The following is an 11,126-nucleotide window of genomic DNA, read 5'->3' as shown; positions in this document are numbered from 1 at the left end:
CCTGTGGTCACAGAGTCCAGCTTAAGGCAGAGGCAGGCCAGAAAGTGAAAGTGAAGAAAGAACAGGAAGAAAAACATGGGTGGGGGCAAGGATCAAGGCAGAAAAGGGGGTCAAAAGGCAATGCTCCTAGGGACAGAGAGTGGTGACAGGCCAGCTTCTGTTTGTTAAGGCCCTGCTCTGGACCACTGAACACTGCTAGGCAATTTTGTTATGATAGCGCCTTGCATCCTCACAGCATTTTACAGCTAAGGAAACTGAAGCCCGTGAGGTTAAATTCTTCATCCAAGGTCCACAACTAGGGATTAGCTGAATCAGCATTTGAACCCAGGACTGCCTGACTCCAGTGTCCAGGTGTTTAATGACTCTACCCTTTATCAGTAATCATCTCAGAGCTGCAGGCTGCCTGCCTTGGGTCCACACTTGACCCACGGCTGCCATTGTTTGCTTATCATTTTCTTTTTTCTTTTTTTTTCTTTTTTAAATTTTGCCACAAGATTAGAAATTATGCTTGTCATTTTCAAAAAAAAGAATCATCCTGTAAAATAAAATTTTAGATAATAAAGTTAAATTAATATATACTGACAAAGACCCGGCACGGTGGCTCACACCTGTAAATCCAGCACTTTGGGAGGCCAAGGCAGGAGGATTGTTTGAGTCTAGGAGTTTGAGACTAGCTTGGGCAACATAGTGAAACCTCATCTCTCTCTCTCTTTTTTTTTTTAACTCAACATTCAAGGGCTCAGCATGTGGGTGAAACCTCATCTCTACTAAAAATAAAAAAATTATCTGGGCATCGTGGTGTGTGCCTGTGGTTTCCGCTACTTGGGAGGTTGAGGTGGGAGGATTGCTTGAGCCCAGGAGGTTGAAGCTGCAGTGAGCTGTGATCACACCACTGCACTCCAGTATGACAAAGAAAGCAAGACCCTATCTCTAAAAAAAAAAAAAAAAATATATATATATATATATATATATATATGTATACCAGCATGGATTTGGCTGCTTAACAGAGAACCAAGACCAGGTGCAGTGGCTCATGCCTATAATCCCAGCACTTTGGGAGGCTGAGGCAGGAGGATCACTTAAGCTCAGGAGTTTGAGACCAGCCTCGGCAATATAGGGAGACCCTGTCTCTACAAAAAAAAATTTTTTTTTCATTAACTGGACAGGCTGGGTGTGGTGGCTCATACCTGTAATCCCAGCACTTTGGGAGGCCAAGGCAGGTAGATCATTTGAGGTTAGGAGTTTGAGGCTAGTCTGGCCAACATAGTGAAACTCCATCTCTACCAAAAATACAAAACTTAGCCAGGTGTGGTGGCGCATTCCTGTCATCCCAGCTATTCAGAAGGCTGAGGCAGGAGAATCGCTTGAACCTGGGAGGCAGAGGTTGCGGTGAGCCAAGATCGTGCTACTGCACTCCAGTCTGGGTGACAGAGTGAGACCCCCACCTAAAAATATATATATTAGCTGGATGTGGTGGCATGGACTTGTAGTCCCAGCTATTTGTGAGGCTGAGATAGAAGAATTGCTTGAGCCCAGGAGGTGATGTGAGCCAAGATGGCACCACTGCACTCCAGCCTGAGTGACAAAGTGAGACCCTGTCTCCAAAAGGAAAAAAAAGAACCAAAATAAAGGTGGCTTATACAGGATAAGCTGCTGCTGCTTCTTTTTTTTGTTTTGTTTTTTTCTAAGACAAGGTCTCACTCTGTTGCCCAGGCTGGAGTACAGTGGCACTATTATAGCTCACTACAACCTCAAACTCCTGGCTCAAGTGATCCTCCCTCCTCAGCCTCCCAAATAGCTGGGACTACACTTGTGCACTGTCACACCTAAACTGTTCCTATCTGTCTGTTAGCAGTTCTTAGTTGTTGGGGATTCAGACTCTATTTTGTTGCTTGCATAGTTCAATACAGCTCCCCCCACCATGGCCATACTGCAGCCTGCAGAAGGCAACAAAAGGGAGGGGAAGGCATGCATTTCCTTTAAGGGCACAGCCTAGCGGCTGAATACATCATTTCTCCTCACAGTTTACAGACTGGAATGCAGTCATAAGAGCCACATCTGAGCGCAAATGGATTACAGGTAAGGCTGAGAGGTGCTCCCCTTGGCCCTTCAGGCAGCTGGGTGCCACCTGAGACAACGGGCGTCTCTAGCCACAGGCAGCAGGTTCATTAGCCCAGCAGGCCAAGCCAAGGATGACTTTCTCTAGGGGCATCGTCATCTGCAAAAATTGGACTCCACTGACTTATAAGACTAAAACTAGGTGGCCTAGAAGTCTGGAAAATTAATAGGAAAACATTCCTATGGTGCTGTTGGGGGAAAAAAATGGATATCAAGGGTAAGAGTGGTGGTCAAGCATGGTGGCTTACATCTGTAATCCCAGTACTTTGGGAGGCTGAGGCAGGCAGATTGCTTGAACCCAGGAGTTTGAGACTAGCCTGGGCAACATGGCAAAACTCTGTCTCTATAAAAATATACAAAAAAATTAGCTGGGCATGGTGGCATGAACCTGTAGTCTCAGGTACTCAGGTGGTTGCAGAGGGAGACTGGGAGATCAAGGCTACAGGGAGCCTAGATTGCACCACTGCACTCCAGCCTGGGCGACAAGAGCAAAACTCCATCTCAAATAAATAAATATATAAGAAAAGAGATTCTTAAATCCTAAACAGCATTTTTTAAAATTCCCTGATGAATTCATCAGGGAATTTTTAAAAATTAAAATGATCAAGTAAGATTTATCTCAGAATAGGAGGGGTTACTAGAAGGAAGACCATCCCCTCAAAACAGAATCCTGGAAAGGGCATAGTGGACATGGAATGGGTCAAGTATAATCAATGGCATTCGGTACCATTAAAATTACTCAAATTATCAGCAGTGGCATGGGATGAAGGATAGGGAGAGGATAAGGCACTGGGATTTGGAATGGCTTGGGGACTTAGACACTGTGACAGTAATAGTCATTATAAAGATTATAGAGTCCCTTGACCTCTCTGGACAGCACTGGAGAGCTTACACAGAGAAAAGGAAAAATCAAAAGCTGTGAATGAGGGCCTGGCATAGTGGCTCATGCCTGTAATCCTAGCACTGTGGGAGGCTGAGGCGAGTGGATCACTTGAGATTAGGAGTTACAACCAGCCTGAGAAACATGGCAAAACCCAGTCTCTACAAAAAAACACAAAAATTAGTCAGGCATGGTGGCTCATGCCTGTAGTCCCAGCTACTTGAGGCGCTGAAGCAGGAGGATCACTTGAGCCCAGGAGGTGGAGGTTGCAGTGAGCTGAGATCTCACCACTGCACTCCACTGGGAGATAGAGTGAGACCCTGTCTCAAAAAAAAAAAAAAAAACGGCTGTGAATGTTGAACTGAGAATGCAATAGACAGCAAGAAAGGTTTGATGACATCTTCAAAGGAGCCTTCATCTCCTATACTTTCAGGGTGGATATGATGGAAGACTGAGCCCAGGGCTTTATTGTACATATAGGAGCTTCAATTAAATGCTTAGGCAAGGGCATGGTGGTGATGTAGTGGGACTCTGAGACTTAGAACAGGAGCATCTAAGTGGTCACAGACGAGGCTGAGACTTTGGTACTTTTGAATTCTCAAATCCTTCAAAGCTCCCTGTCTGTTCAGGCAGGTCCTCCCGTGTAGAGGTAACCAACTTATCCCTGCCTAAAAGACCTTCCATAATTGCACCTAGGACAGTTGCTTCACTAAAAAGGGACACCAGATCTTCTCTTCATTCTTCCAGCATCAAAAGGAGAGTTGGATCCCAACATAGCCCAGATGGGCAGTACAGGTTTGCTCTAGAAAGAGAAGGTCTATACACTGAAAAAGTTGCAGGACCTTGCCAATTCAAATCCACAAGGGTCTTGGGAGCATATGTGGGAGTGGATTCTAAGCATCGTGTTAGCCTAAAGATGGTAAAATACAAGGCTTGGCTGGGCGCCGTGGCTTGCACCTATAATCCCAGCACGTTGGGAGGCTGAGGCAGGAGGATCACCTGAGGTTAGGAGTTTGAGACCAGCCTGGCCAACATGGTGAAACCCCTTTCTACTAAAAATACAAAAAATTAGCTGAGTGTGGTGGTGTGTGCCTATAGTCACAGCTACTCAGGAAGCTGAGGCAGAAGAATTGCTTGAACCCAGGAGGCTGAGGTTGTAGTGAGCCAAGATTGCACGACTACACTCCAGCCTGAGTGGAAGAGTGAGACTCTGAAATAAATAAATGAATGAATGAATAAATGAATGGCTTGATTAGACTAAATTTACTGATATACTCACCCAGGTTTGGGCTTTGGAGCTGACATGAATAATCTACAATGGCTAACTCAGACTTGACGTCATAGAGACCTAAAGTTAAAGTTCCACCACCCAGAAGCAGCAGGCTTAGAGGGCCGTGGAATGGCTGCTGAAAGTTCATTTACAGGGTTAGCCTGGAGACGACACCCTGTGGGCTTAAAGTGTTGGTCTACAGGATGCAGTTACATCTTTTAAAAGCTGCTAGGCCGAGGCGGGTGGATCACGAGGTCAAGAGATCGAGACCATCCTGGTCAATATGGTGAAACCCCGTCTCTACTAAAAATATAAAAAAATTAGCTGGGCATGGTGGTGCGTGCCTGTAATCCCAGCTACTCAGGAGGCTGAGGCAGAAGAATTGCCTGAACCCAGGAGGCGGAGGTTGCGGTGCGCCGAGATCGCGCCATTGCACTCCAGCCTGGGTAGCAAGAGCGAAACTCCGTCTCAAAAAAAAAAAAAAAAAGCTGCTAACATTTGGAGTTGCCTCCTTCAAAACTAGAAAGTGTACATCTAGGAAACAGAGGGTGGAGAGTAGCTACTCTCACTGTTACATCTAACAACACACTTGAAGAACTCTTGCTGCCCATCCCTATGACCTTGGATTTGGGAGTTTGAATATTCTAGTGCCTAAGGTGGGGACTGTTTCTACCAGGGGATTGTACTACCATGGCCATGGTTCTGATAAACTGGAAGCTAAGGCTTCACTCAAGCCATCTGGGGATCTTCATGTCACTGATCCAGTAGGCAAAGAAGGAAAAACAAACGTCGTTCCTTTTGGCCACACAATATCTGAACCTTCTTCCTATATATATAGGGTACAAGCAGATGACCTGGGCTCAGCCATACAAAAACACTCAGCCCATTGCCAGACATGGTGGCTCACACCTGTAATTCCAGCACTTTGGGAGGCTGAGGCAGGAGAATCGCTTGAACCCAGGAGGCGGAGGTTGCAGTGAGCCAAGATCACGCCACTGCACTCCAGCCTGGGCAACAGAGCAAGACTCAGTCTCAAAAATAAAAATTTAAAAAATTTAAAAATAGGTTGGGTGCGGTGGCTCACGCCTGTAATCCCAGTACTTTGCAAGGCTGAGGCAGGGGGATCACAAGATTAGGAGCTTGAGATCAGCCTGACCAATATGGTAAAATCCCATCTCTACTAAAAATAAAAAAATTAGGCCAGTATGGTGGCACGTGCCTGTAATCCCAGCTACTCAGGAGGCTGACACATGAGAATCTCTTGAACCTGGGAAGTGAAGTTTGCAGTGAGCCGAGATCACGCCACTACACTCCAGCCTGGGCAACAGAGTGAGACGCCATCTCAAAAAACAAATAAATACATTCATACATAAATAACTACATACATAAATAAATAAACACACTCAGCCCCAAGTCGAATGGAACATGAGTAACCCCACCCCCAGTGACATAGGATAGAGTTCCTGGAGCACGTGCAGCCGTGCTACTGGCAGTCTCTAGTATTCAGTACTGGAGAGGTGGGAGGAGCAAGCAGCAGCATCCACAGTTCAGAGAACCAGTCTTCCCTGTAATTCAGATAGAGACCACTCTCCTCCTTATGAATCATTTTACCACCTAAACCACTAGAATTGATTCCTATGGCCTACAACTGACAACTTTTACTGAAGCTGTTGTACTGTTCTCTATTTCTGTTTTTGAAATGTTTCATAATAAAGAAAATGAATAATTCAGGAGGAAAGATGTAGGATCATCTTAATAAAAGCAGAAAAAGCACACAGTAAGAGTCAACATTCATAAATAACAGTAATAACAAATTCATAGGAAACTAGACTAGCTGCCAACTTCCTTAACATGATGAACGTTTTCTATCAAAACACACAGGAGAAATAATAATGGAAATGTGGACTCCTTCTCTTTAAGATCAGAAACAAAGAATGAAAGTCCATTGTTACCATTTCTATTTAACACTTGAGGGCCAGGCCGGGCGTGGTGGCTCACGCCTGTAATCCCAGCACTTTGGGAGGCTAAGGTGAGTGGATCACTTGAGGTCAGGAGTTTGAGACCAGCCTGATCAACATGGTGAAGCCTTGTCTCTACTAAAAATACAAAAATTAGCCAGGTGTGGTGGCAGGTGCCTGCAGCCCCAGCTACTCAGTAGGACAAGGCAGCAGAATCGCTTGAACCCAGAAGGCAGAGGTTGCAGTGAGCCGAAATTGTGCCACTGAACTCCAGCCTGAGCAACAAAGCGAGACTCTGTCTCAAAAATAAATAAAAATAAATAAATAGGCCAGGCGCAGTGGCTCACGCCTGTAATCCCAGCACTTCGGGAGGCCAAGGCGAGTGGATCATGAGGTCAGGAGATCAAGACCATCCTACCCCATCTGTACTAAAAATACAAAAAAAATCAGCTGGGTGTGGTGGTGCACATCTGCAGTCCCAGCTACTTGGGAGGCTGAGACAGGAGAATTGCTTGAACCCAGGAGGCAGAGGTTGCGGTGAGCAGAAATCACGCCACCCCACTACAGCCTGGGCGACAGTGCGAGGCTCCATCTCAAATAAATAAATAAATAAATAACAGAACATTGGAGGGCCTAGGCAATGCAATAAAGACCAAAAAAAAAATAATAATAATAATAGGTGGGCTCTATGGCTCATGTCTGTAATCCTAGCACATTGGGAAGCAGAGACAGAAGGGCCGCTTGAGCCCAGGAGCTAGAGACCATCCTGGGCAACATAGTGAGACCCCAACTCTACTTTTATTTAAAAAAATTTTTTTAAATAAATGTAAAAAATAAAACAAGAGGCATAAAAATAAGGGAGGAAGAAACAAACAACATTTCTTTGCATATGATGTGATATAGAAATCTCCAAGAGACTCTGACAAAATACACATTTTAAAGGAGTTCAGAATGGTATCTGGATATAATACAAAAATAAAACACTGAATAGCATTTCTACCCACTGGAATAACCAATTAGGAAAAAAATCCCAGCCAGGAACAGTGGCTCACACCTGTAATCACAACACTTTGGGAGGCTGAGGCAGGCGGATCACCTGAGGTCAGGAGTTTGAGATCAGCCTGGCCAACTTGGCAAAACCCAGTCTCTACTAAAAATACGAAAATTAGCTGGATGGGGTAGTATGTGCCTGTAATCCCAACTACTTGGGAGGCTGAAGCAGGAGAATCATTTGAACCTGGGAGGCAGAGGTTGCAGTGAGCCGAGATCACACCACTATACTCCAGCCTGGGCAACAGAGTGAGACTCCACCTCAAAACAAACAAACAAACAAACAAAAAAATCCCATTTACAATAGCAACAAAAGTTATAAAATGCTTAAGAATAAATCCAGCTGGGTGCAGTGGGTCACGCCTGTAATCCTAGCACTTTGGGAGGCCGAGTTGGGCAAATCATTTGAGGCCAGGAGTTTGAGACCAGCCTGGCCAACATGGTGAAACCCTGTCTCTACTAAAAATACAAAAATTAGCCAGGCATGGTGGTGTGTACCTGTTATCCCAGCTACTTGGGAGGCTGAGGCTGAGGCTGAGGTGGAAGGACTACTTAAGCCGGGAGGTCTGCGGAGGTTGCAGTAAGCCATGATGGCGCCATTGCACTCCACACTGGGCCACAGAGCCAGACCCAGTGTCAAAAAAAAAAAAAAAAAAGTATAGTATTTGTGCAGGGAGAAACAAAGAACCCTGTGGAACAAAATATAGCCAGAAAATGACCCATGCTAGCTGAAAACAATATATGGCAGAGAATACATTCCAAATTAGTGAAATAAAGATAGTTATGCTGGCTTAATTAGTTATCCAAACGGGAGAAAATAGTTTGATCCTTACTTCATAGCATACACAAAAATAAAGTATAGGTAAATTGAAGACAAAACTCCAAAACGGTTAGAAAAAATTTATAAGGGATTTTCTTTACAGCAGAGTAGAAAAGAATTTCTCCAATAAGACACAAAAAGGATATACTATAAAATTCTTTTAGAAACTTCTTACCAATAGAAAGAAAGGAAACAAGAAGGAAAATTTAAAAACCATAACAACAGTGAAAATAAAGCCACAGACTTTAAGATTCATTTTCAGAAAATGTTTTTTTAAACTTCTGTAAAATCAAGAAGAAAATAAAAAACAACCCAAGTGGAAAATGGGCAAAGGATATTAAAAGGAAACTCACAGAATGGTCGAGGGCATGTGAAAAGAACCTCCAAACTCATTAACAGGGAAAGGAAAATTAAAACAACCCTGAAAGACCACTTTACATCCTTCAGGTTGGCAAGAACTTGAAGGACTGACAATGGCAAGTGTTGGCAAGGACATGCAGAAATGGGAACTCACACATACTGCTGCCAAGCGTGTAAATTAGTACAGTCACTTTGAAGAACAATTTGGCCATTGCTAGTAAAATCAGTGGTGAACAAATCCTTCCATCCACCAGCTCTGCTTCTGGATAGGCACCATAAGCTCACACACTTGCCTGAAACGGAACAATGCCCATTGCAACTGTCTGTAGTAGTAAAAAACTGCAAACAACTCAAATATTCATTAACAGAAGGCTAACCAAATTGCATACAGTTGAAAAGAAAAAGAATGAGAGCAATATATATCACTATGGATAAATTTCAAAAACAAACATGAAAGCATGCTGAAATATTGGTTTGGTTTTTGACACTGAGTCTTACTCTTGTCACCCAGGCTGGAATGCAGTGGTGTGATCTCAGCTCGCTGCAATCCCTGCCTCCCAGGTGCAAGCAATCCTCCCACCTCAGCCTCCTGAGTAGTTGAGACTACAGGCATGCACTACCACACCTTGCTACTTTTTTTTTTTTGAACAGGAAGTTTATTTAAACAACGAGACGCCTGACTTGAAGGGAAAACTAGGATTCTTTTTTTGTTTGTTTTAGAGTAATTTATCCCTACTTAAAGACAGATTGCCCTACATGTAACAGCTACGTACAAAAATGTTATAAAATTGTCCTTGGTTTTACAATGATAAGTGAAAAACATTAAAAGTCTCCAATCAAACAAGGTATGCAAGGATTTTTATGTTGTTTTTTTGTTAAAACAGTGAAAGCAAAATAACTTATTGGAATATAAAGATAAGAGCTGAATGAGCATGCCACTAATGGAGAAAGGGGGTATTTTCACAGAATCAGTATTTTTCCCCATCCCGTCTCCACTTGATGTCAATCAAAACATACCATTGGCTGTTAAAAAAAAAAAAAAAAGCAATATGCTTGTGCACATATACCAGTTACTTTATGTACAATAAAGGAATGGGGAAGGGGAAAATGAAAGAATAGAGAAAACTATACTGTAGTAGGATGTGGTGGAACCAAATTGCAGTTTTCTAATTGAGAGTGTAATCTTGGTCTTTAAAGAACAGAGTTCTGAAGTAAAGAAGCAGGGTTCCCTTTTCAGTAGACACCTCCAGTCTGCTGTTGGAACACATCAATTGTATCTTCAGCCTCCATTTCCAACTGTGCAGGTGTGTCTGTTTCATTGATTCCCGTCAAATCGGAATCTGATCTGCCTCACTGACAATCCCTGTTGTTGGCAATAGGCTTTCATTAGTTTACTAAGCAGTGTATGCCTCTTAATCTTAAACTGCGCCACAGAACCATCCTGCCCCACCACTTTCAAATTAATATGATCGTTGTTCTCAGTCTTGACTCCTTCCTTGCGCTTTTTGTTGGCCATGGCGAGCGCCGGAGTCTCCTCAGCTGCCGCTTCACAAAAGAGGTTACCAGGTCCGCACACAAGCAGCACCAGGAGCGACAGAAGAAGGAGGCGGCAGCAGTGGGCGAGGGAGAGGGTGCGCGCAAGTCATGTGCTCCCTCCCCCCACCCTCTTTTTTGTGTGTGGAGAGAAAAAACATGGTTTTTTTTCAAACTGGGTTTCACCATGTTGATGGCTTTTCTCAAAATCTTTTTTTTTTTTTTTGTGACAGAGTCTCAAAAAGTGCAGGCTGGAGTGCAATGGTGTGGTCTCAGCTCAGCACAATCTCTACTTCCTGGGTTTAAGCGATTGTCCTGCCTCAGCCTCCCGAGTAGCTGGGATTACAGGCACGCGCCACCACATCCAGCTAATTTTTGTATTTTTAGTAGAGATGGGTTTTCACTATGTCAGCCAGGCTGGTCTTGAACTCCTCACCTCAGGTAATTCACTTGTCTCAGCCTCCCAAAATGCTCGGATTACAGGTGTGAGCCACCGCCTCCCAACCCCCCGACCCCCGCCTGGCTTTCTCAAAATCTTAAACACAGAGTTGTGCTATATCACCCTATGACCCAGCAATTCCACTTCCGGCTATACACCCAAGAGAATTGCAAACATATGTTTACACAAAAATTTGTACACAAACGTTCATGGCAGCATTATTCATAAAAGCCAAAAAGTGGATAGAGCCCAAAAGCTCTTCAATTGACAAATGGATAAACAAAATGTGGTATCTCCATACATTGGAATGTTTCTTGGCAATACTGATCCATGCTACAACATGGAGGAAACTTGAAAACACACTAAGTGAAATAAGCCAGACACAAAGGACAGCAGAGTGTATGATTCCACATATATAAAATGTGCAGAGTAGGCAAGGCCATAGACACAGAGAGTAAATGAGTGGGTGCCTAGGGCTGGGAAGGGATCATGGGGAGTGACCGCCAATGGATACGGAGTTTCTTTCAGGGAACGAAGAAATCTGAAATTAGATAGTGGTGATAGTTGCATAGCTGTGAATGCAGCTAAAGTACTGAATTGTACACTTTACAAGAGTCAGTTTTATGGCACGTCAATTATACTTCAATTAAAACACACACACACACACACACACACACACACACACACACACACACACA

At 43.8% G+C, this 11,126-nt stretch overlaps 1 long non-coding RNA gene and 1 pseudogene across 2 annotated transcripts in view; both read right to left on the bottom strand.

The window, feature by feature from the left end:
* Positions 1–749: 749 nt before the first annotated feature.
* The window catches only part of LOC116525797, a 26,351-nt gene continuing 15,974 nt past the window's right edge, over positions 750–11,126 (bottom strand). The window contains exon 3 of the long non-coding RNA XR_004257828.1: positions 750–767. This is a non-coding gene — a long non-coding RNA (uncharacterized LOC116525797). The remainder of the gene's footprint in view (positions 768–11,126) is intronic.
* LOC116525796 lies at positions 9,295–10,127 on the bottom strand (annotated as a pseudogene). Its single transcript, XR_004257826.1, has one exon. The product of XR_004257826.1 is annotated as a small ubiquitin-related modifier 2 pseudogene (transcript).

Source organism: Sapajus apella, unplaced genomic scaffold, assembly GCF_009761245.1.
Source record: "Sapajus apella isolate SASKATOON/1434 unplaced genomic scaffold, GSC_monkey_1.0 scaffold48, whole genome shotgun sequence".
Taxonomy (NCBI): Eukaryota; Metazoa; Chordata; class Mammalia; order Primates; family Cebidae; genus Sapajus; species Sapajus apella.
Note: the sequence above shows the minus strand (reverse complement) of the source record. Positions and strands in the feature narration are given on the sequence as shown.